The 27,073-nt window shown below is 48.7% G+C and overlaps 1 pseudogene; it reads right to left on the bottom strand.

The window, feature by feature from the left end:
- Positions 1-2,214: 2,214 nt before the first annotated feature.
- LOC127010211 (putative neural-cadherin 2) overlaps positions 2,215-27,073 on the bottom strand; it is a 202,096-nt pseudogene continuing 177,237 nt past the window's right edge.

Genomic DNA, 27,073 nt, shown 5'->3' with positions numbered 1-27,073 from the left:
GAGAGAGAGAGAGAGAGAGAGAGAGAGAGGGGGGGGGGGGAATGAGAGGGAGGAGGTCACGGGGAAAGAAGAGGAGAGAGATTGAAGGAATAGGGAGGAGGAGAACAAGGGGAAGAGATGGGGAAAGGTGTTGAGCGAGGAGGGGAGGGATGAGAGGATGAGGGAGGGAGGGAGGGAAGGAAGGGGAGAGAGGAGAGAGGGAGCTAAGTGTGTGTGTGTGTGTTTGTGTGTATGTTCGGGAAATGTGCTGAGAGATATAGATAGATAGATAGATAGATAGATACTAAAACAGACAAACAGCAATTCATACAGACACAGACATACATACAGTCAGACAAACACATGGACGATGACAGACAAAATAAAAGACATACAAATTAAAGAGACAGACACGCAAAATAAATAAATAATCAAAGAAATAACCAGAGAAGCAACCAGAGAGAGAGAGAGAGAGAGAGAGAGAGAGAGAGAGAGAGAGAGAGAGAGAGAGAGAGAGAGAGAGAGCGTGCCAAGAGGGGTGTGTATATCTGACCGCCCCGTCGCCCATAATGAAGAGAAATGAAAGCATAAAAAAACAGAAACCGTCGACTTAGTTCACGAGGGAAAAAAAAGAACACGATGCAAACAGGACAAAAAAAAAGAGAACCAGGAAAGAAAAGGAAAATAAAAAGCAAGAAAATAATGGAGGAATAAAAATAGATAGGAATGAAAGTCAAGGAAGAAGAATAATGATGAGAGGAAATAGAACAAGACGCACACACACACGCACACACACACACACACACACACGCACACACACGCACACACACGCACACACACGCACAAGCAAAACAGTGCAACACAAAATCAGAAAACAAACAAACAGGAATACTCAAATCAAACATACATAGAAAAAAAAGCTCAATAGAAAAAGAAATACAAAAAAAGAAATGTTACCACTCACAAAATCCATAGCAACACATTACAACACAAACTAACACGTAGAACACATATTACAACACAAGTCAACACAATTCAAACACTCGTAAAGCAAAATAAATTAACATACAAAAAACACATTACAACATATATCAACACACTTCAGCACAAAAACTTGCAACACAAAACGCGCTAAAATGCCTCCACGCACTCACAACACCACGCAACACACCTTCAAACATCCACACAACATCCACAACACAAATTAAACATCTGCAACACTTTTTTTTCCCTCACACCTCAACACAATTCAACATTTGCAACACAACTCAACACCTTTATCAACACCTTCTATCACACACTTCAGGGCAATTCAACACACACTACACATTCTATCACCCCAGCAACACTCACAACGCAACACTCCTAAAACTATCACTCCAGTAAGGGAATTTAACACCATCCGTATCACCCAGCAACACTAACAAAAAAAGAACACTAACGTAACTCAACACTAGCATCTAAGAACACTATCACAAACACACTAACAAGCACACAATATCACCCATTCAACACTAGCACTCACACAACACCCAGCAACACAAAACTAACACAGCACAATTTGGAGAGCAGAAACACTGGTTATTTTTTTCTGTATACTTCTTTTACCCCTGAGCAGGTCTAAGAAAAGAAAAACAACACCAACACAGCAACACTTACACTCAGAAACACAAACAAAACAAAACAAACACCCACAAACACTAATGCCAACACAAACACTAATACCTACCTACACAAACACTCATACAAACTCCTACGCCAATCAACACAAACAGTAACACAAACTCTGGCACCCACAAACACTAACACAAACTCTACCACCCACCAACACAAACAGCAACGCAAACAGCAACACACCCAAGACAGGCAAAGAGAGACAACGAACAAAACTTACAACGAGCAACACACCAACACACACCAACACACCGCAACACTCACCGAACACCGCCGAAGACAGACAGCTTGAAGGCGACCCATCCCCTTCGTAAGCATACGCCCTCAGATCATCCTGTGCAAGTAGAGGCTGTGGCGGGGGCGGTGGAGGGGCGCCGGCACCCCCTCCAATCACCTCCTGTAGCCTCCGAGCTGTGGTGGGGGGAAGAGGGGCGCGTACACCCCCACCACATGGACTAACACCACCTACACCATCACCAGCGCTAACCCCACCCCCACACCGGTCTTTGGTGAGGGCGCGGTGTGCTGTGGTTCCTTCCTGCTGTGTTCCCTGCATTGCCTCCCTCGCTGGCTAATCTTGGGTGTGTCTGAGGGCTGGGAGAGGCGGGGAGAGGGGATACAAGGGGAGGGGAGGCACGTGGAGATGCAGGGAGGTGCAATACATGGGGAGGGGAGGCAAGGGGAGGGGAGGCAAGGGGAGGTAAGGCATGGCTGTGAGAGTTTCATTATACCATCATTCTTGTGTCTCTCTCCGCCCCCCCCTCCTCCTCCTCCTTCTTCACCGCCCTCTTCTTCCTCATGGTGCTTGTAGTGGTGGTGCTGGTGGTGGTCTCCGCTTAGTGTTACGGTTGTCACGCCTACCACTGTCACTCCACCTCCGTCTCCACCTCCACCTTCCACTCCAGGGTGGGTTAGAGCGGTTGGGGCGATGTGGTGGTGGTGGTGGTGGTGGTGGTGAGGGTTGGTGCCTTGAGGAGAGAGAAACGAGAAAGATTATGTGAGGTGATGTCTTATGTGTCTTATGTGTAACTCTCTCTCTCTCTCTCTCTCTCTCTCTCTCTCTCTCTCTCTCTCTCTCTCTCTCTCTCTCTCTCTCTCTCTCGCTTGGCAGGTGTCTGAGGAAACTCCTTTTTTTCTTCCCTGACTCATGGACGCCCACAATGGTTCGCTGCTGACCAGAATGTTTCGTTTAGTTTCGTTTGGCAATTACTGAGAGCTTCGTGAGATATATTTTTTTTTAGCGAAGTGAAATTATATGAGGTTAAATTTGAACTATATATATTGCCACGGGTGCATTTCCTTCTCTCTCTCTCTCTCTCTCTCTCTCTCTCTCTCTCTCTCTCTCTCTCTCTCTCTCTCTCTCTCTCTCTCTCTCTCTCTCTCTCTCTCTCTCTCTCTCATGCATCAAATTCCTCCTTTCTCACCTGTCCGACCAGGTGCGAGGGCCGTCTCTCTCTCTCTCACACACACACACATACACACACACAAACACACACAGACACACACACACACACACACACACACACACACACACACACACACACACACACACATATACACACAGGAAGACAAACTTACCCAACACAACACATATGGAAAAAGAAAACAAAAAAAAATAAGGCAAACGGTGCAACACAAAATAAAAAAAAAACCAAGAATCAAAACACACACACACACACACACACACACACACACACACACACACACACACACACACACGATAGAAAAACCCTCACAATAGATAAAAAGATGCACACAAATATAGAAAAACAGAAAAAGGAAACACAAATATGGAAAAAAAACAGTTATAGAAAAAACAAACAAAAAAACACTATAGAAAAACCAGACAACAGAAAGAAATACAAATATAGACAAACACACACACACAAAAAAAAATAAACACACACACACACACACACACACACACACACACACACACACACACCTGTACCCTTACCTGCACACTCCAACACCTGCGCGCCGCCCTTGGACAGGTGCGTCAGGCCCTCCCCGCTCCGCCCGGCACGTGACCGCTGGTGCCTCACGGTGAGGACCACGCCGATCACCACTGTGGGGGGAGGAGGGGCGGGGGAGGGGAAAAGGGGGAGGAATGGATGGGGAGAAGAGGAAAGGGAGAGGGAAATGGGAGGAAAGATTGGAGAGGGAAAGAATAATAGGTTTTTTGGGAAGAATAGAGGGAGATAGAAAAGAGGGTAGTAGGGAAGGGGAGGAGGGTCAAAGGGGAAGAAGGGGGAGAAGGGAGGAGAGGAAAGGGGAGGGTATGAAGGGAAGAGATAGTAGGGGAGAGATAGTAAAATCAGTAGATGGATAGAAAGGGAAGAGGGGAACGAGGATGAGGAAAAGGAAGGGGGATGAAGGGAAGGGGAGGAGAGGGTATGGAAGGGTAGGAGAAGGCAGGGAAGGGGATGGGTATGAAAGGAAGGGATAGGAGGGATAGTAGAGGCATATACGGGTAGATAGAAGGGAAGGAAAAGGAAGAGGAGGGAGAGGGGAAGAGGATGGATGGGAGGAAGAGGGGAAAGAGGGGGAGTAAACGAAAGAGATGAAAGGGGAGGAATGGTAATTTTGGAGTACATAGAAGGGTGAAGGGGAGGAGAAGGAGTGGGAAAGGTGGGTGGGAGGAGAAGGAGGGGAGTGGGGAGAGTACAAAGGGAGGAGATGGTAGGGGAGAGATTGTGACGAAGGAAGAGATGGGTGGGAGAAAAAGTAGGGGAGTGGGGAGAGTACAAAGGGAGGAGATGGCAGGGGAAAGATTGTGACGATAGAAGAGATGGGTGGGAGAAAAAGGAGGGGAGTGGGGAGAGTACAAAGGGAGGAGAGAGTTGGGGAGAGATAATGAAAGAGGAGATAGATGAAGGGATGGGATAAGAGATAGGGAGATTGATAAGAGTGAAAAACGCCAAGACAGTGAGATTTTAAGGCATATGGAAGTACACTCTCCTCCTGAAATTGACCTCTCTTTCGGGCACCTCTTTTGATTCTTTTTTGTAGGAGCAGCGAGTAGCGGGCTTTTTTTTATTATTGTTTCCTTTTTTTGTGCCCTTGAGCTGTCTCCTTTGTTGTAAAAAACCCCCACACACAAAAAGAAGAGGGAGAGACAGAAAGGGAGATAGAAAAGTAAAGTGAGAAAATATATCTGACTCTTTTTGTTTAATCATACGTTTTGCGGTTGGACTATTATTATATTTCTTTAGTTCTTCTTTTAAATAACAATGCAATCAACTTTATATCTTTTTGGCAACTATAAACTCTCTCTCTCTCTCTCTCTCTCTCTCTCTCTCTCTCTCTCTCTCTCTCTCTCTCTCTCTCTCTCTCTGCACCTACGTTATTTATTTTTTGTTTCCTTTCTCTTTTGCCCTTGAGCTATCTTCTATGCATTAAACTCCCCTCCTCACCAACACCTCCCCCCTCCCTTTCCCCAACACCCACCACAACACACTACCCCCAATACTTCATCTTCACACTCTCCTCCCCTCCACTTCCCCCTCAATCTCCCCCCTCACTCTCACCCGACACTCTCCGCCCCTCTCCCTTCATATACATTTCACCTCACAAACTCCCCCCACACACACCCGTTTCCTCCCCCACTTCCCCCTACACTTACGTCTCCTCCCACATTACCCACCCCACAATCTCCCCGTTCACTGCCCTATACTCCCCGAAAACCCACTTCTCCCCACTCTCCCCACTCACTGCCCCTCTTCACTACTCACAACCTCCCCACCTCCCCACCCACTCACCCACGACCAAGACGGAGAGGGTGAGGGCGGCGATGGCGAGGGGCGTTGACAGGGTGTCCCTTCCATCTTCGCCCACTCACAGTTGTCGCCCCGTGCGTCAGCAGGCAGGCGCAGCAGTAGCCAGCCGCAGGTTGTAACAGGTGCCCCCGTGCAGGCAGGGGCCGTACACACACTCGTCCACGTCCACGCACTCACGACCCACCAGCTGACGCCCCGGACCGCAGCTGGGGAGGGGAGGAGGGGAAAGGGGGAGAAGGATGGAGGGTAGAGGGTCGGGTTGGGTAGAATGAGAAGGGAAAGGTCAGGGTTATTAAGGTTAGGAAGGGAATTAAGAGGCATTTGGCTAGGAAGGGAAGTGAGAGGCATTTGGCTAGGAAGGGAACTAAGAGGCATTTGGCTAGGAAGGGAAGTGAGAGGCATTTGGCTAGGAAGGGAATTAAGAGGCATTTGGCTAGGAAGGGAACTAAGAGGCATTTGGCTAGGAAGGGAACTAAGAGGCATTTGGCTAGGAAGGGAACTAAGAGGCATTTGGCTAGGAAAGGAACTAAGAGGCATTTGGCTAGGAAAGGAACTAAGAGGCATTTGGCTAGGAAAGGAACTAAGAGGCATTTGGCTAGGAAAGGAACTAAGAGGCATTTGGCTAGGAAAGGAACTAAGAGGCATTTGGCTAGGAAGGGAATTGAGAGGCATTTGACTAGGAAGGGACGTGGCGTGGAGGATGTACGTAATGTGTTGTGTGTATCGTTTAAGGTTAGTCTATCTTCTATAATCTATTCTAAACACATCAAATAATTAACAACTCTCCCCAGCCCCCCATAGCCCTTCCCACAGTCATCCCCATCACCCCTACTCCCTCAGAAACACTCCCCATCGTCCTCTAACCCTTCCCCATCTTCCCCATTCCTACCTGCAAGCGGCGTGTGTCCAGGAGGGTGTGCAGGTGAGGGGGGGTAGGCAGGAGGTGGCGGGGCAGGGGTCGGGGGCGGGGCAGGCGGCAGCAAGGCCCCTCAATGAGTCCACGCTGCCCCAGGGGGTGTGGTTGTGGGCGGGGGGGAGGGGGAGCGCCTTGCCCCCTACCCTGACGTCATCGAGGCAGACTGGAGAAGCGGGAAAGATGAGTAAGGGAAAGGGTAAATAAGGGGTGAAGGATGAGTATGAAAAGGGGTGAATAAGGGTGGACGGATGGGTATGGGGTGTGTGAGGGGTGAGTATAGATAAGGGAGGCGATAGGAATAATATAATGAAGGGGTGAAGAAGGGTTTGGAAGGGTGCATAAAGGGTGAAAGGGTGGGTAAGGGGTGAAGATAGCAAAGGGGTGAGTAAGATGGAGGGGGTGAAGGGGTGGGTAAGAGGTGAAGGGGTGAGTAAGATGGAGGGGGTGGAGGGGTGGGTAAGAGGTGAAGGGGTGAGTGAGTACAGGTATAATATATAGGTAAACAAAAACAAAACAAAAAAATGGATACACAAACAAACAAGTACATTTCACGAACCAACAAAGAAAAACAAACAAGCGAACTAAACAACCAAACCAAACAAAAACAAGACTAACCTTAAACCACCACAACCTCAACACTGTTACCACCACAAAAAAAAAACTTCACCGCTGTTACCACCACAAAAAACCTCAACACAGTTACCACCACAAAAAACAACTTCAACACTGTTACCACCACAAAAAACAACCTCAACACTGTTACCACCACAAAAAACCTCAACACTGTTACCACCACAAAAAACCTCAACACTGTTACCACCACAAAAAACCTCAACACTGTTACCACCACAAAAAACCTCAACACTGTTACCACCACAAAAAACAACTTCAACACTGTTACCACCACAAAAAACAACCTCAACACTGTTACCACCACAAAAAAACAACCTCAACACTGTTACCACCACAAAAAACAACCTCAACACTGTTACCACCACAAAAAACAACCTCAACACTGTTACCACCACAAAAAACAACCTCAACACTGTTACCACCACAAAAAACAACCCCAACACTGTTACCACCACAAAAAACAACCTCAACACTGTTACCACCACAAAAAACAACCCCATCACTGTTACCACCACAAAAAACAACCTCAACACTGTTACCACCACAAAAAACAACCTCAACACTGTTACCACCACAAAAAAACAGCCCCATCCATCTCACCCTCACTCAAATCCTCTCTGACCACCACTTCCCCTGTGGCCCCCAGCTGAGGCACGCCCCCCAGGAGGACACTAGAGGCCTCGATGGGGGCAGGGCGGCTGAAGGAGGGCGTGGAGGTCCCCAGACCTGGAGGAGGCGAGGAAGGAGGTGAGGGTCGTGTGTGTCGCCAGCCGTCCGAGGTGTCAACCAGCACCTCGATGTTGTGGCCTTGTCTTCGCGCCTTCAGGAGTGCCAGGCGCCGTCCCCAGTGACACCTTCAGGCACACCTCCTGAACCCCTGTCGTGCCCCCCTCCACCCCGGCATGCTATCCCCATGAAGCTGTAAAGAGAAAAGGGGAAGGTGCAGGAGTTTGTTGCAGTGATGGATGACTCGATTGTAATTCAAGATAGGGCAGTGAAAATAAGACACACACACACACACACACACACACACACACACACACACACACACACACACACACACACACACACACACACACACACATTCCTACACCCTCCCATACCCACAAAACACCCCTTTCCCCCCACACACACCCCACAACACCCCAAGTACACACCCTCCCCTCCCCAACCCCCCCTAAACTCACTCTAATCCTGACGGCGTGGGCGTGTGTGTCATCCTTCATCATCATCATCAGCCCATCCAGCCGCGCCCTCACCCCGCACCTGCACCTCCCATTGTACAGGTCAGGGGGGCGGGAGGAAGCCAGGCGTGGGAGGAGGGTGAGGTGACAGGGTGGTGGGGGAGAACAGGTCGCCCTCCCACAGGTTCACACTCGCACCACGGGTTGTCGAGGCCCCCCACGCACCGGCCTCGCCGCCCACAGGGGTCGCCGCGCCCACACGCCCGCGCCTGCACCCCGCACCCCCCCTGGCTCCCGCTGCTGTGTGCCGGTTCGCCCAAGTCCACCAGCTGCGGGAGTGTGTCAAAGATTGTGACAAAGATAGACATGTGGATATCAGTGACACGGTAAGATAGAAAGAGAAAAACAGAGATGGATTTAGGGACATTAAGAAAAGATAGACAGAGAAAAAAAATAAGACACAGAGGATGGATTTAGAGACACAGAAAGGAAAGTGTGTTTGTTTTCGTTGTTGGCTCGTGAAATGTACTTGTTTGTTTGTGTGTGGATATCAGGAACATGGTAAGATAGAGAGAAAAAAAAAACAGAGAGGGATTTAGGGACATTAAGAAAAGATAGACAGAGAAAAAAATAAGACACAGAGGATGGATTTAGAGACACAGAAAGGAAAGTGTGTTTGTTTTTGTTGTTGGGAGATAAAGAGAAAAAAGAGAGGGATTTAGGGACATTAAGAAAAGATAAGGATATAGAGGGAAAATAAGACAGAGAGGATGTTTGTGTGTGGATATCAGGAACACGGGGAGATAGAGAGAGAAATAGAGAGAGGGATTTAGGGACATTAAGAAAAAGATAGAGACAGAAAAAAAATAAGGACACAGAGAGGGAAAATAAGACAGTGAAAGGATGGATTTAGAGACACAGAAGGGAATAGGGACAAAGAGAGGAAAAATGAGGTCTTAGATTGGTAGATAAAGACGTAGATAAAAGGAGATAAGAAAAATAGAAGGTACAAGAACAGAAAACATAATTAACATATAAAGACATCGAAAATAACGAGCACAACGAAAAAAAAAGTTAAGCAAGGAAATGATTCATAGAGAACATAAAAAGAAGATGAAAAGAAGAAGAAAAATAGAAGTAGAAGCAAGAAAAGACGAGAAGTGAAGACAACAACAACGACTAACTATTATACTACTACTACAGAGATGAAAAGAAGAAAATAAGTGGATGGAAAAGTAGAAGGAAGAAAACAAGTTAAGAGAAGACAACGAATACTACTACTATTACTACTACTACTACTACTACTACTACTACCACTACTACTACTACTACTACTACTACTGCTACTACTACCACCACTTACTACTACTACTACTACTACTACCACTTACTACTACTACTACTACTACTACTACCCGCCCCCCCATAACTTACCTCCCCATTCAGCTTGAGGTGGGAGATGCAACCGTGTAGAGGGGGGGCGAGGGGGGCGCCTACACTCCACCCAATATCCTGGGGGTGCGGGGGGGCGTGCGCCAGGCCCCCCACCTGCAACAGCCCCCCAGCCCCCACTTCCAGCCCCCCATCCTCATCATCTCCCTCCCCTTCCCCCTGCCTCCCCCACCCAGCCCTCGCCAGGCAGGGGTGCGGGGAGGGTCCGCCGCCCCCACACCACATTCTTCCACTGCTAGAACGACGCCCTGGAGGAGGAAGGGGAGGGTGGAAGGAAGGGGTAATGGAAGGGAAGAAGTGGAAGGAAGGGGATAAGGGAAGGGGAGGGGAGGAAGAAAGGGAGGAAGGAGGATTAATATTAGTATTTTTTTGTTTGTGTTATCAATATTGTTATTATTATTATTATTATTATTATTATTATTATTATTATTATTATTATTATTATTATTATTATTATTATTTTTCAAAAGCCAAAGAAAATGGAGACATAACATAGAGAAAGAAAAAAAATATAAGCAGAGAAAAAAACATTAAGATAAAAAGAAGAAAAAAATCAAGAAAATAAAAAGTAGAAGAGAGAAGATTAGAGGAGAAAAGAAAGAAGCACAAAAAAAAAGAGAGGGAAGGTAGATGATTATTTACTGAGAGGAAATTGTCACGTAAATGAGAGAAAAAAAAAACCGAAGAAAAATCAATTACCCTCACCATCCCACCTGCCCACTCACCTGCCCGTCCAAGTGCAGGTGTAGGGAGTGCCAGGTATTCACTTTCAAGGTCACGTTCACCTCCACCTTCACCGCCCCCCGTCCCCCCTCCACCACCACCTGCGGGCGCCCCCCCACCACCTGTACCACTAGGAGGGGAGGCGGGGATGAGGATGATGATGATGAGGAGGAGGAGAGGGGGCCGGAGTAGAGGAGGAGGGCGTCGGGGTGGAGGGGGAGGAGGCGGAGGGAGTAGGTGGTGGGGAGACAGGGGGAAGGGGGAGACAACCACACCCACCCCCTCCCCGAGAAGGAGCGAGAGAGAATCTTGCACTGGGGACCTGAGGCACCCACGGGACACAGGCACCTGGGGAGACGGAGGCAGGGAGAGACGCGTGAGGGAGAGCTTTATTAGGGAGAGACTCACTGAGGGTTGTATTTTAAGACATTTCGCCGCCCAAGAACACCTATTTGACAAGGCTTTCGGAGGAGTTGTGGTCATTTCCAGGGGTAGTTTTATGACCCTGGTGGTAGTTTGATCCTTCCTCTGTACCGTGAACCTCAAGAAACACCTATTTGACAAGGCTTTCGTAGGAGTTGTGGGCATTTCCAGGGGTAGTTTTATGACCCTGGTGGTAGTTTGATCCTTCCTCTGTACCGTGAACCTCAAGAAACACCTATTTGACAAGGCTTTCGTAGGAGTTGTGGGCATTTCCAGGGGTAGTTTTATGACCCTGGTGGTAGTTTGATCCTTCCTCTGTACCGTGAACCTCAAGAAACACCTATTTGACAAGGCTTTCGTAGGAGTTGTGGGCATTTCCAGGGGTAGTTTTATGACCCTGGTGGTAGTGTGACCCTTCCTCTGTACCGTGAACCTGAAGAAACACTCATTAGAACCCGACTGACCCCCTCATTGACCTTCAGAAATAGCTGATGTGAGAAGCGAATGTGTCTTTTAATACCAACCTCAAACTTTCTATAGCTTTGCGCCTGCACAACGAGGAAGGGGGGCGGGGAGGAGGAGGAGGAACAGGAGGAGAAAGAAGAGGAGGAGGAGGAGGAATTTGAATTTTTAATCCTTCTCCCTCCCCTTATTTCCATGTCTTTCCCCGTTTTCCCGTACCCATCCCTTTCTTCCTTTTTTACCTCCTCCCTTTTTCTTTCCCTTTCTTTTCCCCTCCCCTCCTCCCTCTATTCACCCGGTAGCTGCGGGGATCATGTTTCTTAAAGGCTCCTCTAAGCGAATTAATGAGAAAAAATTCACCACTCACGCCAACCACTTCATAATACATACCAACGCATTTGTGATCAGTTTATGCATCATCTTTTTTTGGGGGGTTTATATCATTGCAAGAATTTGGGCCGTTGCTGGTACACGGTAAAGCCACAAATTTGGCCCTTCGCTGGTACACGATAAAGCCACAAATTTGGCCCTTCGCTGGTACACGATAAAGCCACAAATTTGGCCCTTCGCTGGTACACGATAAAGCCACAAATTTGGCCCTTCGCTGCTACCGGGTTAACGCATTCACAAACTTCCTTCAGGTCTAAACACTTTCTAAAGCTCTGATGACATTATATCCACGGTTCTCACAGCTCTACTAATATGATTTTGAAATTATACAGTAAGAAATGACGTTTGATGCAAATTTCATGAAAGGAGTTGCTGTTTTGGAAGAAGAATGTCGGCCAGCTCAAAATAAATAAGTAAGGATATTAAATAGAGAGGTTTAAACAAATAACAACAACAAAAAAAATAAAGTAGTCGTGATGCTGGACAGAACGTAGTCTTTTTTTTTTCTTTTTTTTTTACAGCAGAGGACGCAGCTCATGAAAAAAAAAAAAAACCCACGCGGATCACTGTTCCCATGAAAGTTCGAAAAAGAAATGACAACACAATCACGAAAACGAAACAACAAAGAAAGAAAACAACAACAACAACAACAACAACAACAACAAAGTGAAAAACAGGCAAAAAGAAACACAAACAGAAACGAGAAGGAGAACAATCAGACACAACAGAAACCAGAAACAGGAGCGAACCAAACACAGACAACAGAAACAGAAACAATAACACGAATAAAAAGAAAAAAAAGAAAAAACCCAACAAAATCACGAACGACACTGAGCCCAAAGTCCAACGTTGTCAAATTATCGTACTCAGAATTATCAGTACTCAGAATCAGTAATCATCGTATTTACCGGTTTCTGACGCCTAACTATTGCCAAGAAACATCAGGAATTAACTATTTTAACGATAAATATAAATGAATCTAGTTATTGGGGCCCAGGAGACGGTTTTGGGGTCGGAAGCTGGTAAATATAAGAGGCTGAGTACGACAATCTGGCAACGTTGACCCAAACTTTCCAGACTTCATTTCACGTCCCGGAGGAAGCTGCGGCCAGAGTCAACAGCCAAGACCGAGACCAAGGTGATGTTTCTCAGCTCCTGGTTCTCTTGGCACTGTACGGCTCTCTAACGGCACACACACACACACACACACACACACACACACACACACACACATATATATACAAAGACACATTTCCTATTCCCCATATCTAATTTCCCCCTTTTTCCCCTCCTCTCCCATTTCCAGGTATAATTTCCCTTCTCTTTCAATCCTCCCCTTCCTTTCACTGATTTTTTCTCCTCTTTTCCCTTTCTTAAGCACACTTTTTCTCTCTCTTTTCCCATCCTCTCCTTTCTTTCCTTTCCTTCTATCACATTTTTTCCCCCTTCCTTTCCCCTGTCATCCAATCCTTCCCTTTATTCTCTCTCCCTTCCCCATCACTTTTCTCTTTTCCACCCCTTCCCTTTTTCATCTCCCCTCCCTTCTTTCTCAACCATCAACTTTGCTCTTTTCTTTCCTTTCCCTCTTTCTAAACTGCCATTTCTCCCCTTCCCTTCCCTCCCCTTCTCTCTAAACTACCACTTCTTCCCTTCCCTTCCCTTCCCATTCTCCTTCAGACACCACTCTTCCCTTCCCTTCCCTTCCCTCCCCTTCTCTCTTAACTACCACTTCTTCCCTTCCCTTCCCTTCCCATTCTCCTTCAGACACCACTCTTCCCTTCCCTTCCCTCCTCTCCCCTCCCCCCATCACTTTTGCCCTTCCTTTTCATTCCTTTCTTTTTTAATTAACATTCTTCATCTTCCTTTCCCTCTTCTTCTTCCTCAACCACTACTTTTCCCCTTCCCTTACCTCCCCTCCTTTATTTTCCCTTCCTTTCCCTTCCCTCATTGATTTCGCTTTCCTTCCTCTCCTATACCTTCCCCTTTAACACATTCCCTTCTCTTCTTCCTCAACCCCCCCCTCTTCCCCTTCCCTTCCCTCCCCCTTCCCCCATCACTCACCTTTTCCCCATCACGCAGCGTCCCCCGTTCAGGCAGGAGTTGGGGGTACACGCGCCCCCCTCCAGGTGGTGGGGGCCTTGAAGGGGCAGGGGGCGTGGCTCAGGCAGGGGTCTGCGAGTCAGGTTTGTGTCCACCACCTGAGGGTCAAAGGTCAAGGTCAGAGTTGATTGAAGTGGAAGAAAATGAAGTTTGATGAAAAAAATATCAAAAGATCAAAAGTTTGTGCAAGAAAAAGAATGAAAGCGAGGAAAAGCAAGAAATTGGAAACTGAAAAAGAAGGGAAAAGTATAGGAAAAGAAGGAAGAGTTTACTGAAAGATGATGATGAGAAAGTAACAAGGAATGAAGGAAATAAATATAATAAATGAAATGAGATGAAAAGATGACAAAAAATATTAATACTGAAGAAACGAAGTAAATAATAGAGAATAATGAAAATGAAATTGAGAGAAGTGAAAAAAGGTTGAAAGAAAAGGAAAACTAACAGAAAAAAAGAGTATAATTAAAAAATAAATGAAGAAAATGAGAATAAAACAATAAAAGAATGATAATACAAAAACTGTTAATAATAAATGCCTATTTTTAAGAGAGAGAGAGAGAGAGAGAGAGAGAGGGAGAGGGAGAGAGCGCGCAGCGTCACCTCATTCATCACCTTCAGGGAGGGGGGGGAGGGGTAGTAGTAGTAGTAGTAGTATAGTAGTAGTAGTAGTAGTAGGAATCTCATTATTATTATTATTATCATTATTATCATCATTAAAATACAGGTAAACACACGCATGCACACACACTCCCCTTTAGCCCTCTCCTCCTCCCTCCTTTCTCTTCCCTCTTCATCACCCTTTCACTACGCTCAACCCCTCTTCTCCCCTTCCTTATTCCCTTTTCTTTCCTCCATCTCTTCTTCTCCACCCTTCTTCTCATTCTCAACCTTCACCTTTATCTTCCCTCCACTTCCCGCTCTGTTCCTCCTCCTCCTCTTCCTCCTTTCTCTTTCTTCCTCCCCTCTCCTATCCCCGCTCTTTTCATCTTCCCTTCTTCCCTCAAACATTCCACCCCATTTATCTCCTTACCCCTCCAATTCCCCTTCTGTTCCCCCTATCCTAATCCCCCTCCTTCTACCTCTATTCTCCCTCCTCCTCTTCCCCCTATACCCCACTTTTCCTGATGTGGGAGGCAGCCCCTCAACTTGACGGGGTTCATGAAGGGTACGGGGGTGGTGGGGGCGGTAGGGGCGACGGGGGGCTGCCTCACGCTGACCCACACCCATGTCCGGGGGGTGGGGGGGACGTCCGGGGGGGAGGGGGGGTCGTGCTGGGGGGGCTGGGGGTCGCTGGTTGGGGTACCGTAGACGCTAACGATGAGCACCTCCACCCCTGCCCCACGCCCCCACCACCTCTGCACGGCTCCCGCCAGAGTACCCAGACCCCCCCCGCCGGGCGGTGTGGGGGGAGGGGGGGAGAAGGAAGGAAGGGAAGGGGAGGTATGGAAAAGGAAGGAAAGGGGAGGAGACGGGGAAGGAAGGAAAAGGGAAGAGATAGGAACATATGTAAATGGGTAAGGAAGGGTCGGGGATGAGATGGGGAATGAAGGGAAGGGGATGAGATTGGGGAAGGAGGGGAAGGGGAAGGTATGGGAAAGGAAGGGAAGGGGAAGGTATGGGAAAGGAAAGAAAGGGGAAGAGATAGAAAAGAAAGGGAAGGGGAAGGTAAGGGGAAGGAAGGGGAGGGAAAGTATGGGAATGATGGGAGGAAACATATAGTAAGGAAAGGAGAGAGGGAAAAAAGAGTAAGGAAGGGAAGAAAGGGAGGAATGGATAATGGGTAAAGGAGAGTAAGGGAAGGGGAGAAGAAAGTGGAGGAAAAGGAAAGGGGGAGATTAGGTAAAAAAAGGTAAGGGAAGGGAAAAGGAAGGTGAGGAAAGGGAGGGAAGGAGGAGAGTGGGAAAGGGAGATTAAGGTAGGGAAGGGAGGCGGAGGAGGGAAGGAGGGTGAAGGGAAGGAGGTATGGAATGGGAGAGTAAGGTAGGGAAGGGAGGAGGAGGAGGAGGGAAGGAGGGTGAAGGGAAGGAGGTATGGAATGGGAGAGTAAGGTAGGGAAGGGAGGAGGAGGAGGAGGGAAGGAGGGTGAAGGGAAGGAGGTATGGAATGGGAGAAAAGGTAGGGAAGGAGGAGGAGGAGGAGGAGGAGGGTGAAGGGAAGGAGGTATGGAATGGGAGTAAGGTGGGGAAGGGAGGAGGAGGAGGGAAGGAGGGTAAAGGGAAGGAGGTATGGAATGGGAGAGTAAGGTAGGGAAGGGAGGAGGAGGAGGAGGGAAGGAGGGTGAAGGGAAGGAGGTATGGAATGGGAGGGAGGAAGCATTGACGGAGAGGGAAATAGGATAGGGAAAAAGGAGGAAAAAAATATAAAGGAGATAAGAAGGGAAAAGAGGGAGATGGTAAAAAAGGGGAAATTAGCGACAAAAAGGGAGAGAAGGAAAAGGGAAAAAAGGGCGGGAATAGAAAAAAAAATACGGTTAGTTTTATTATATACCTTTTCATTCATTCTTTAACTTATACAACTTTTATTTGCTGATTTATTTACCTCATTTACTTACCTCTACATCTATTCTATGCATGTGTGTTTGTAATTTCTTCCTATTCATAAGTTTTAATATACCTGGCAAGCAATTCATGTTACCTGACCATCAATCAAGTTATGTTACCTGCCAATCAATTAATATGATACCTAGCGATCAGTTCATTTTACCTGACTATCAATCAATTTATGTTACCTGCCAATCAATTAAAATGTTACCTGCCAATCAATTTATGTGTTACCTGGCAATCAGTTCACGTTACCTGGCCACCAATCAGCGTCACCTGGCAATCACTCAATCCGTAATCTACTTCTAGCTGTATCATTTTATTCATAGCAACGGAGGCAACTTGAAAAGGCGAAACGGAAAGAAAGAAACAGAGAAAAAATATCCCGAAAATACACGGAACCAGAAAACAGGAGACGCCAATAAAACCGTAACCTGGAAAAAAAGAAAAACAGCGCAAACAGGATATATACAAACGAGACGAAAAACAACAACAGAAGAAACAAAAACCGCAAACAGGAAACAAAAAGGACCAACCAAAAAACACGCGACAGGTAAGCCCGTCTGAGCGAGCGTGCCTCACCTTGGGCGTCCAGTGCGCGGTGATGGCGGCGGGCGAGGTGGGCGAGAGGCTGATGGGCACGGCGCTGGCCAGGCTCTCGGGCGTGAGGTGCGTCACTTCCACCGTCACGTTGGCCGGCACGTCCCTCTGGCCCCAGCGGCGGTCACTCACCAGGAAGTGCAGCTCGTACCTGGGGGGACGAGGGGGGGTTAGGGGGGTTAGGGAGAGATCCAGTGGAGCTCCAGGGGGCATGAGCCAAGCAAGAATGGCGCCACTGAAAAACACTTGACCGGTACGGGTTGAGGCCGACCAACACGCCTCACCAGCGGTTCCCAGACTTTTCTGGCCACGCACCGCCTCCCAGGCTGTGACCGAGTCCACGCACCCCCGCTAAGATTCGAGCAGTACTAAGGTCCCGTCGATTTCCTGAAATTTCGTCCATTTTTTACGAAATTTGTGCTGGCAAAGTATGAGGCTCTGAGCGATGGCTATCAAAACTGAACGAAAATGTACCTGGGGGGTGGAGGAATGTGCTCAGAGTCTGAGTAATTTTCAAACAAAGAACAGACAACTCCGCTGCAGCGTACATCATACGTTAGTTTTAAAACAATGGCAGTTAATGATGTGTTTGAAAATTTAATGAGACATAAAATCCGCCATTACATATTTTTTTTCTTATGCACCCCCAGTGATCAGCTCGCGCACCCCCAGGAGTGCGCGCACCACACTTTGGGAACCGCTGGGCTACACCATGAAAGCCGACCAGCGTTATGAGTCAAATGTGAAAAAAAAAAAAAAAAAAAAATCTTCATCCTTCACTACTGTCTATTTTTTCTTCAGCCTTTCCAAATGAATGTAACTGAGCATCCTCCCCTTCTTCCTTCTCCTCTGTCATCTTCTTTTTCTACCCCCCTCCTCCTCCACTACTACCTCTTCCTTCCTCCTTCTTCCTCTCCTAACAACTGACCACCACTTTTTGACGTAACCTCCTCGGCTCCCATCTCTCCTCCCTCTCCCCACTCTCTCCCACTCCCCCACACTCAAAACCTCTCCCCCGACTTCCGTGACTCCCCTTCCCTCCCACTCTCCCTAACTCCCCACCTCTACCTCCGTCACACTCTTCGCCACTTCTTCCTCCCACTCCCCAACACTCTACTCTTTCTCCCCACCATATCCCTCCTTCTCCCATCCCCCCCCTCTACTCACCTTCTCTCCCTGAGCTGCGCCGAGCCGTAAATCTCCCCGGTGTCTTGGTTGAGGGTGAAGAGGGGGTGCGCCGCGCCCCCCCAGCGGAACATCTTGTCCCCCAGGTCCCAGTCGTCGGGGTCGTCCACATACACTCTCCCCAGGGCCACGTCTGCTCCCCCGCCCTGGGTTTGGGAGACGGTTGGGTGTGGGGGTGGAGAGGGTGGGTGTGGAAGGAAGGGGGTGGGGGTAAAGAGTGGGGAGGGGTGAAAACAAGGGAATTGGGGTGATGGAGGGGGTAGGAGTGAGTAGGGGGTGGAGAGGGTGGGTGTGGAAGGAAGGGGGTGGGGGTGAATAGTGGGGAGGGGTGAAAACAGGGGAATTGGGGTGATGGAGGGGGTAGGAGTGAGTAGGGGGTGGGGGTGGGAGTTGGAGGTGAAGGAATTATCAAGGCAGGGAGGTGAGGTAGGAGTGTTGGGGTGAGAGAGGAGAGGGGGATGGGTAGGACGGTAGGAAGGGGTGAAGGAGGAGTTAGAGGGAGTTAGAGTAAGAGAAGGAAGAGGAGGATGATACAAAAAGAGAGTTAAAAGTTGGGATTACAAGACACTTTCGTTTCTCACATCAACTATTTCTAAAGGTCAAAGATGGGGTCAGTCGGGTTCTAATGAGTGTTTCCTTAGGTTCACGGTACAGAAGAAGGGTCAAACTAACACCAGGGTCATAAAACTACTACTGGAAATGCCAAAGAGAGGGTCAGTCGGGTTCTAATGAGTGTTTCTTCAGGTTCACGGTACAGAAGAAGGGCCAAACTAACACCAGGGTCATAAAACTACTACTGGAAATGCCAAAGAGAGGGTCAGTTGGGTTCTAATGAGTGTTTCCTTAGGTTCATGGTACAGAAGAAGGGTCAAACTAACACCAGGGTCATAAAACTATCCCTGGAAATGCCCACAACTCCTACGAAAGCTTTGTTAAATATGTGTTCTTGGGCGGCGAAATGTCTTATGATACGACCCTAGTGTCATGATGAATATGTGATTATGTAAAAAATAAACTACCCTCACCCCCTTACCTGTCGCTTCATTAACCTTATCGTCACCTTGAAACATTTACCCTCTCTTCACTTCACTTCCACCTCCCTCTAGTTAACCAGACCCATTAAACTCCCCTCATTCTCTTCCCTACTCCCCAACTGCCCCTTCCCCCATCACTTAACTTTCCCCCCTATCACTTCCCCTCTCTCTCTCTTTCTCCCCAGCACCCCAACCTTCCTCCACCACTTCCCCTTTCCCTTATCACCACCCCCTTCCAGCTTCCCCTTCCCCAACACCCCAACCCTTCCCCATCACTTCTCTCTCCCGCCTATCACTTCCCCTCTCTCCTTCTCTTTCTCCCTAGCACCCCAACCTTCCTCCACCACTTCCCCTTTCCCTTATCACCTCCCCCTTCCTTCTTCCTCTTCCCCAACACCCCAACCCTTCCCCATCACTTTACTCTCCCCCCTATCACTTCCCCTTTCTCCCTCTCTTTCTCCCCAGCACCCCAACCATCCCCCACCACTTCCCCTTTCCCTTATCACCTCCCCCTTCCTTCTTCCTCTTCCCCAACACCCTAACCCTTCCCCCACCCCTTCACTCATCCCTCTTATCCCTTCCACTTCCTCCATCACCTCCCCCTCCTTCCTCCTCTTCCCATACCTCCCAACCTTTCCCCACACTTAACCCTTACTATACCCCCCCTTTCCCCACTTCCCCCCTTACCTGCACCTTCCAGAGTCGTACCACCTTCGCCCCGGGCTTCATAGGGTTGTCGTTCACGTCACCCACAACCACCACCACCGGTACGCTGCCCCTGCCCCCATGTCGCTCACCACCTCCCCCACCCCCTCCGCCGCCGCCTCACGATCCAGCGGCGCCAGGCTCCACACCTCTGCTCCCCCGCGCCCACTGTCCAGCTCTGGGGGGGTGGGGGTGGGGGGAGAAAAGGGTTAGTGGGGGGTATGAAGTGGGTGAGGGGAGGGAAGAAAGGGTGAACATGAGAGGGTGAGAAAGGGGAGGGGAGGGGAAGAAAAGGGTGAGGAGGTTATGGAGAGGAGGAGGTGAGAAGAGAGAAGAAAGGGGTTAAAAAGGGGAGGTAGAGAGGGGGTGAGGGAGTGAGGAAAGGGTGAAGATGGGAAAGAAAGGGGTAAGAAGGGAAAGAAAAGGTTAGAGAAGAGGGGGATTATGGGGAGAGGAAGGGGTAGAGGAGGAAGAGGAAGAAAGGGGCTGAAAGGGGAGGTTATGAAATGCGTGAGGTCGAGCTGGGAGAGGGAAGAGAGACATGAACTGGGGAGATTGAATGTGGGGAGGTTACGATTTAAAAGGGGGTGAGGTTGGGTCCGGGTCACACTCACCTTTCCTCATCTTCAAGGTCACCGCCTGGGTCACGTGACTGGGGTTCGCGGGGGAGAGCTCGAAGGTGAAGGGGGGACCGTGACCGAACTGCCAGAGGTCATCATCCGTCGCCTGTAGGACCCCCAGGAGACTAGCGGGGGCGCCCTCCTGCACGAAGAGGCGAGTAGGGGGCAGGAGGCGGGGGGGCGAGTCATTCACATCGGACACAGTGATGGTCAAGGTGGAGGTGGAGGTGAGGGGGGGCTGCCCTGTGTCCACCGCTATCACCCTCCCCACCCCCACCGCACCCCCTTCCGCCTCCCTGTCCAGCCCCCTCCAGAGTCTCACGCCCCCCTCCTCGTCGACTCGTAGCGCCCCCCACCCCCCCGTCACATGGTACGTCACCCCCTGCCTCCCGGCCTGTTAGGGGGAGAAGGGGAAAGGGGGTTATTGATGGGGGGGAAGTGGGGAGATGTGTATGGGGGAAGGGGGTTGTGGAGGGGAGAAAGTGATGGGGTGGAAAGAGGGGAGGGGAACGGAATATTTGGAGGGGAGAAAGGAGGGTCAGTGATGGAGTTGGAAAAAGGGGGGGGGTTAGGGGTGATTACAGGGGAGGGGGATGGAAGGGTTGTGGAGGGGGAAAGGGGGGTTAGTGATGGGGTTGGAAAAGGGGGAATTGGGGGTTATTAAGGGGAGGGGGGGATGGGAGGGTTGTGGAGGGGGGAAAGGGGGTTTAGTGATGGGGTGGAAAAGGGGGAGTTAGGGGTGATTAAGGGGAGGGGGGGATGGAAGGGTTGTGATGGGGTGGAAGAGGGTGGTTGGGGTGAAAAGGGGGGGGGTTGTGTGGGGGGAGAAAGGGGTTAGTGAGGAAGGGATGGAATGGGAATTGTTATTATTATCGTCCACTATCTCCTCCTCCTCCTCCTCCTCCTCCTCCTCCTCCTCCTCCTCCTCCTCCTCCTCCTCCTCCTCCTCCTCCTCCTCTTCTTATAGCCTTGTTTTCTTTCGTTTCTCGTCTTCTTTAATATAATTTTACCTTCCTCCTCCTCCTCCTCCTCCTCCTCCTCCTTCTTCCTTTTCTTTCTCCTCCTTCTCCATTAATTATCTTGTTTTCCTCGTCTCGTTTTCGTTCTTTTTTTCATCTAATTTCAACTTCTCGTCCTCCTCCTCCTCCTCCTCCTTCCTTCCTTTCTTTTCTTTCTTCTCCTCCTCCTTCTCATCTTGTTTTCGTTCTTTTTTTAAACTAATTTTAACTTCTTCCATTCTATCATCTCCTCCTCCTCCTCCTCCTCCTCCTCCTCCTCCTCCTCCTCCTCCTCCTCTTTATTTATTCCTCCTCCTCCTTCTTTTTTTGTAGCTCTTCTTTTAACTAATTTCATTCTCTACGTCCACTACCTCTTCTTCGTCCTCCTCCTCTTCCTCTTTTTCTACTTCTTCCTCTTTCTTCTCCTCTTGTTTCTGTTCCTCTTAACTAATTTCACCTTCCATCTTCACTACCTCTTCCTCTTTCTTATCCTCGTCTTCCTTCCCTTCCTCTTCTTCCTCCTAATCTTCCACTGCAATCTCCTCCTCGTCATCTTCCCCTTCTTCTTCCTTCTCCTCCTCCCCTTCTTCCTCATCCTCGTACTCCTCCCTTTCTTCCTCCTCCTCCTCCGCTTCTTCTTCTTCTCCTTCCTCTTCCTCCTCCTCTCCTTCATCCACATTCTCGTCCTCCTCCCTTTCCTCCTCATCCTCATTCTCCTCCCCTTCTTCCTCATCTTCGTACTCCTCTCTTTCTTCCTCCTCCTCCTCCCCTTCTTCTTCTTCTCCTTCCTCTTCTTCCTCCTCTCCTTCATCCACATCCTCGTCCCTTTCCTCCTCCTTCTCATTCTCCTCCTCTTCTTCTTCTTCCTCCTCCTCCTCCACACACTCACCATGTCAGGGTCGGAGGCGGGCAGGGAGGTGAGGAGGGTGCCCGGCGCGGCGTCCTCGCTCACCGTGACGTGGGCGTGCGGGCGGGAGAACACGGGCGGGTTGTCGTTCAGGTCTCGCAGGCGCACCTCCACCCAGCCCGTGTCGGTGTGGCGGGAGTCCCCCCAACCCCCGCGGCCCTGGGGGAGGCGGGGGAAGAAGGGGAAGGGGTTAGAATGGAGGTAGGGGAGGTGTGAGGGTGTCGATGGAAACAGTAACAAACACAAACACAGCCTAATCTAACCAAACCTAACTTTACCTAACTTTACCTAACCTAACTTTACCTAACCTAACTTTACCTAACCTAACTTTACCTAACCTAACTTTACCTAACCTAACTTTACCTAACCTAACTTTACCTAACCTAACTTTACCTAACCTAACTTTACCTAACCTAACTTTACCTAACCTAACTTTACCTAACCTAACTTTACCTAACCTAACTTTACCTAACCTAACCTTACCTAACCTAACCTTACCTTACCTAACCTTACCTAACCTTACCTTACCTTACCTAACTTTACTTAACCTAAACTAACCTTACCTTAGCTAACCTTACCTTACCTAACCTAGCCTAAACTTACCTAACCTTACCTAACCTAACCTTACTTTACCTAACCTTACCTTACTTAACCTAACCTTACCTAACCTAAACTAACCTAACCTTAGCTAACCAAACCTAACCTTTAAGACTAGAAAGCATACTAAACTACCCTTACCTAACCTAACCCAAGACTAGAAAGCATACTAAAGGATCGGGTGAGTTTGGTTCAGTTTGCCTTAAAATTTGCCGGTATTTTGGGGTGTAGTGTTTAAGGGGTGACAATTTTATCTTATAGTATGCAATTTTAGGGGAGATGGATATTGCTGTAATGTTCTCTACGGGTTGGTTTATCTGTACGAGAGGCGAAGTATTTTAATGGGTGACTTACATATTCTCACAGTGCACATTCTCTAAATAAGGATACACTATAACATTCGGCTCTGCCTTATCAGTATAGAAAACGAAGCATCTTAATGGTTGCCTAATACATTTTGACAGCCTATACATTTAAGTCTACGGAGATACACGTGATAATTTCAGTGACTAATACATTTCAACAGAGTATGTACATTCAGGTTAATATAGTCATACTTTTACCGTTCTTTAGGGCATTCAATGGGGTGGGGAAACACAGCACCCAGTCCATTCACCCCCAATCCACTCATCCACCAGCCCCTCACTCCTCAATCCACTCATCCCCCAGACCACTCACCCCCCAATCCACTCATCCCCCAGACCACTCACCCCCCAATCCACTCATCCCCCAGTCCACTCACCCAGCAATCCACTCTTCCACCATCCCCTTACTCCCCAATCCACTCATCCCCCAGACCACTCACCCCCAATCCACTCATCCACCAGCCCCTTGCTCCCCAATCCACTCATCCACCAGCCCCTTACTCCCCAATCCACACATCCCCCATTCCACTCACACCCCAATCCACTCATCCACCAGCCACTTACTCCTCAATCCACACATCCCACAGACCACTCACCCCAATCCACTCATCCACCAGCCCCTCCTCAATCCACTCATCCACCAGCCCTTACTCCACAATCCACTCATCCCCCAGACCACTCACCCCGCAATCCACTCATCCACCAGCCCTTACCTCAATCCACTCATCCCCCCGACCACTCACCCCGCAATCCACTCACCCACCAGCCCCTTACTCCCCAATCCACACATCCCCCAGTCCACTCACCCCGCAATCCACTCATCCACCAGCCTCTTACTCCTCAATCCACTCATCCCTCAGACCACTCACCCCCAATCCACTCATCCACCAGCCCCTTACTCCTCAATCCATTCATCCCCCAGTCCACTCACCCCCAATCCACTCATCCACCAGCCCCTTACTCCTCAATCCATTAATACCCTAGTCCACTAAACTCCCAATCCACTCATCCACCAGCCCCTTACTCCTCAAACCATTCATCCCCCAGACCACTCACCCCGCAATCCACTCATCCACCAGCCCCTTACTCCTCAATCCACTCATCCCCCAGACCACTCACCCCGCAATCCACTCATCCACCAGACCACTCACCCCGCAATCCACTCATCCCCCAGACCACTCAACCCGCAATCCACTCATCCACCAGCCCCTTACTCCCCAATCCACTCATCCCCCAGACCACTCACCCCCCAATCCACTCATCCACCAGCCTCTTACTTCCTAATCCACACAGCCCCAGACCACGCACCACCCACTCCACTCACCACCCAATCCACTCACCACCCAGTTCACTCACCACCCAATCCACTCATCCCCCCAATCCACTTCTCCCCCAATCCACTCCTCCCCCAATCCACTCCTCCCCCAATCCACTCCTCCCCCAATCCACTCCCCCAATCCACTCCCCCAGTCCACTCCCCCCCCCGTCAACTCACCCGGTCCGTCACCTGCACCATGAACCTGAAGCCCCGCCGCTGCGCCTCGTCTTCGTAGTCTAGAGTCTTCAGCGCGTGGAGGTGCCCCGCCATGCCCACCGTGCGGACCCCGAAGTGCTGCCATCCCCACCCGCTGGCCTCCACCACCTGCCGGGGAGGGGGAAAAGTAGTGGTGGTGGTGGTGGTAATAGTAAAAGTAGTATTAGTAGTGGTAACAGTTTTAGTAGTAACAACACCATTAATAACACCACATAACTACAGCACGACCTGGGTGTTCATGGCGACGATCGGGGTGTGCTCCTCGTCATGCCAGTAAGGCGAAAACCGCGACCACATCTACGACACCACGATAGTGTGGACGAAAACCCCGATCGCTTCCACTAAAAAAATGGTCGTCTCCACTAAAATGTTTATCGTTTCCATCAAAGCCCCGATCGTTTCCACTAAAAAAATGGTCATCTCCACTAAAATGTTTATCGTTTCCATCAAAGCCCCGATCGTTTCCACTAAAAAAATGGTCATCTCCACTAAAATGTTTATCGTTTCCATCAAAGCCCCGATCGTTTCCTTTTCCCCTGCCCCCTCCCTCCTCCCTCATCCCATAATAGAAGTTAGGCGTCTTTTCACCCCAACCCCCGTCGTATAATGAAACACAACAATTATACTCTAAAATAAAACGGTGCTCTATAACTAAACCTTATGAATGATCCCTGCCGTATGATATCAGTAGTTACCCCCTTCTCCCCCCTCCCCTCCCCTCCCCGCCGCTCACCCTGTAGTAGAAGTAGTTGGCCGTGTCCCTGTCCGTGGCCGTGATCTGCAGCAGCGTCAGGTTGGTGTCGGGGGGAGCGGCGCCGCCCGTCTCGTCCACCTCCACGGCCCACAGGTGACGACTCAGGCGGGGGGCGTTATCGTTGACGTCCGCCAGTCGCACCACCACCGTCCCCGTGCCTGCGGTGGTGATGGTGATGAGGAAAAAAGTTAGTGATGATGGTAATAGTGGTGTGGTAGTGGTGATGATAGTAGTAATAATAGTAGTAGTAATGGTAGTGGTGGTTATGGTAGAGTGAAGTGAAATGTGAAAAGTGATGATAGTTGTAGTGGTGATATGGTGATGGTGGTGGTGAGGGTAGGTGTGTGTAGGGGAGAGCGACAGGGAAGGGGAAGGAAGGGGAATGTATGAGGTTGAGAAACTGGAAAGGGGAAGAGGGAATGTGAGGGGGAAGTATAGGAGAGGGGGGAGGGCAGAGGTGAAGAGGGGAAGAGGAAGAGGAGGAGGAGGAGGAGGAGGAGGAGGAGTAGGAGGAGGAAGAGGAGGAGGAAGAGGAGGTGATGAATGGTTTAATGCTTCTAGAAATATTTATAAGTGTTAGAAAAGTGCAACTACTCCTACTACTACTACTACTACTACTACCACTAATACTACTATTACTATTACTACCACTACTACTGCTACTACTACTACTACCAAATAAAATAGAAAAACTCTCGAAATTTACATAACTGCCCTTTAAACTCAAACTTTCGCCCCAATAAGGAAAAAAAATGTTAGGGATGAAAATAAATATGAAAAAAATGTGATCGGCCGGTCAACTTATGGCATCAGCAGAGGAAAAAAAAGAAGCAAAAAAACAGAAAATGACGTCACGGGGATGAGGGAAGATGATTGGCTGTTGGGAAAGTGTTGCCAAATGTGGTTAGTTTATCTATTTTTTTGTGATTTTTTTTATATATATTTAAAAAAAATTGTATGTTTTAATTTTTTTCTTTCTTTTTTCTTTTTATTCTTTTTTTTTCTCTCCCTTTCGATTTCATTTTCTTTCTTATAATTTTCTTTTTTTCTTTTCATTCCTATTTCCTTTTTTTCTTATTTTATCTAATCCATTATTCTCTCTCTCTCTCTCTCTCTCTCTCTCTCTCTCTCTCTCTCTCTCTCTCTCTCTCTCTCTCTCTCGTTTTTATGCTCTTGTTCTGTCTAATTTTTGTTTTTTCTCTTTTTCCCTCTTTATCCCAATTTCTTATATTCCTTATCTCCTTTAATCCATTATTTCCTCTCCCATTAGCAAAGTTTAGCTAATGGAGAACACGAATGGCAGAAGTTGTCTAAAGTACCTTCTCTCTCTCTCTCTCTCTCTCTCTCTCTCTCTCTCTCTCTCTCTCTCTCTCTCTAATCCTACCTGTTATACCTGTTACCTGTTCACTTTTCTTTCCTCTTCTTTTTCCTTTCCTTTCCTCTCCTTCCTATCTATACTTCCCCTCTTTACCTTCCTCTTCCCATCCCTTCCCTATCTTTCTCACCTGGCCTTCTTTCC

The sequence above is a fragment of the Eriocheir sinensis genome, chromosome 42 (genome assembly GCF_024679095.1).
Source record: "Eriocheir sinensis breed Jianghai 21 chromosome 42, ASM2467909v1, whole genome shotgun sequence".
Lineage (NCBI taxonomy): Eukaryota > Metazoa > Arthropoda > Malacostraca > Decapoda > Varunidae > Eriocheir > Eriocheir sinensis.
The sequence above is the reverse complement of the archived record's forward strand: the minus strand, read 5'-3'. Positions and strand labels throughout refer to the sequence as shown.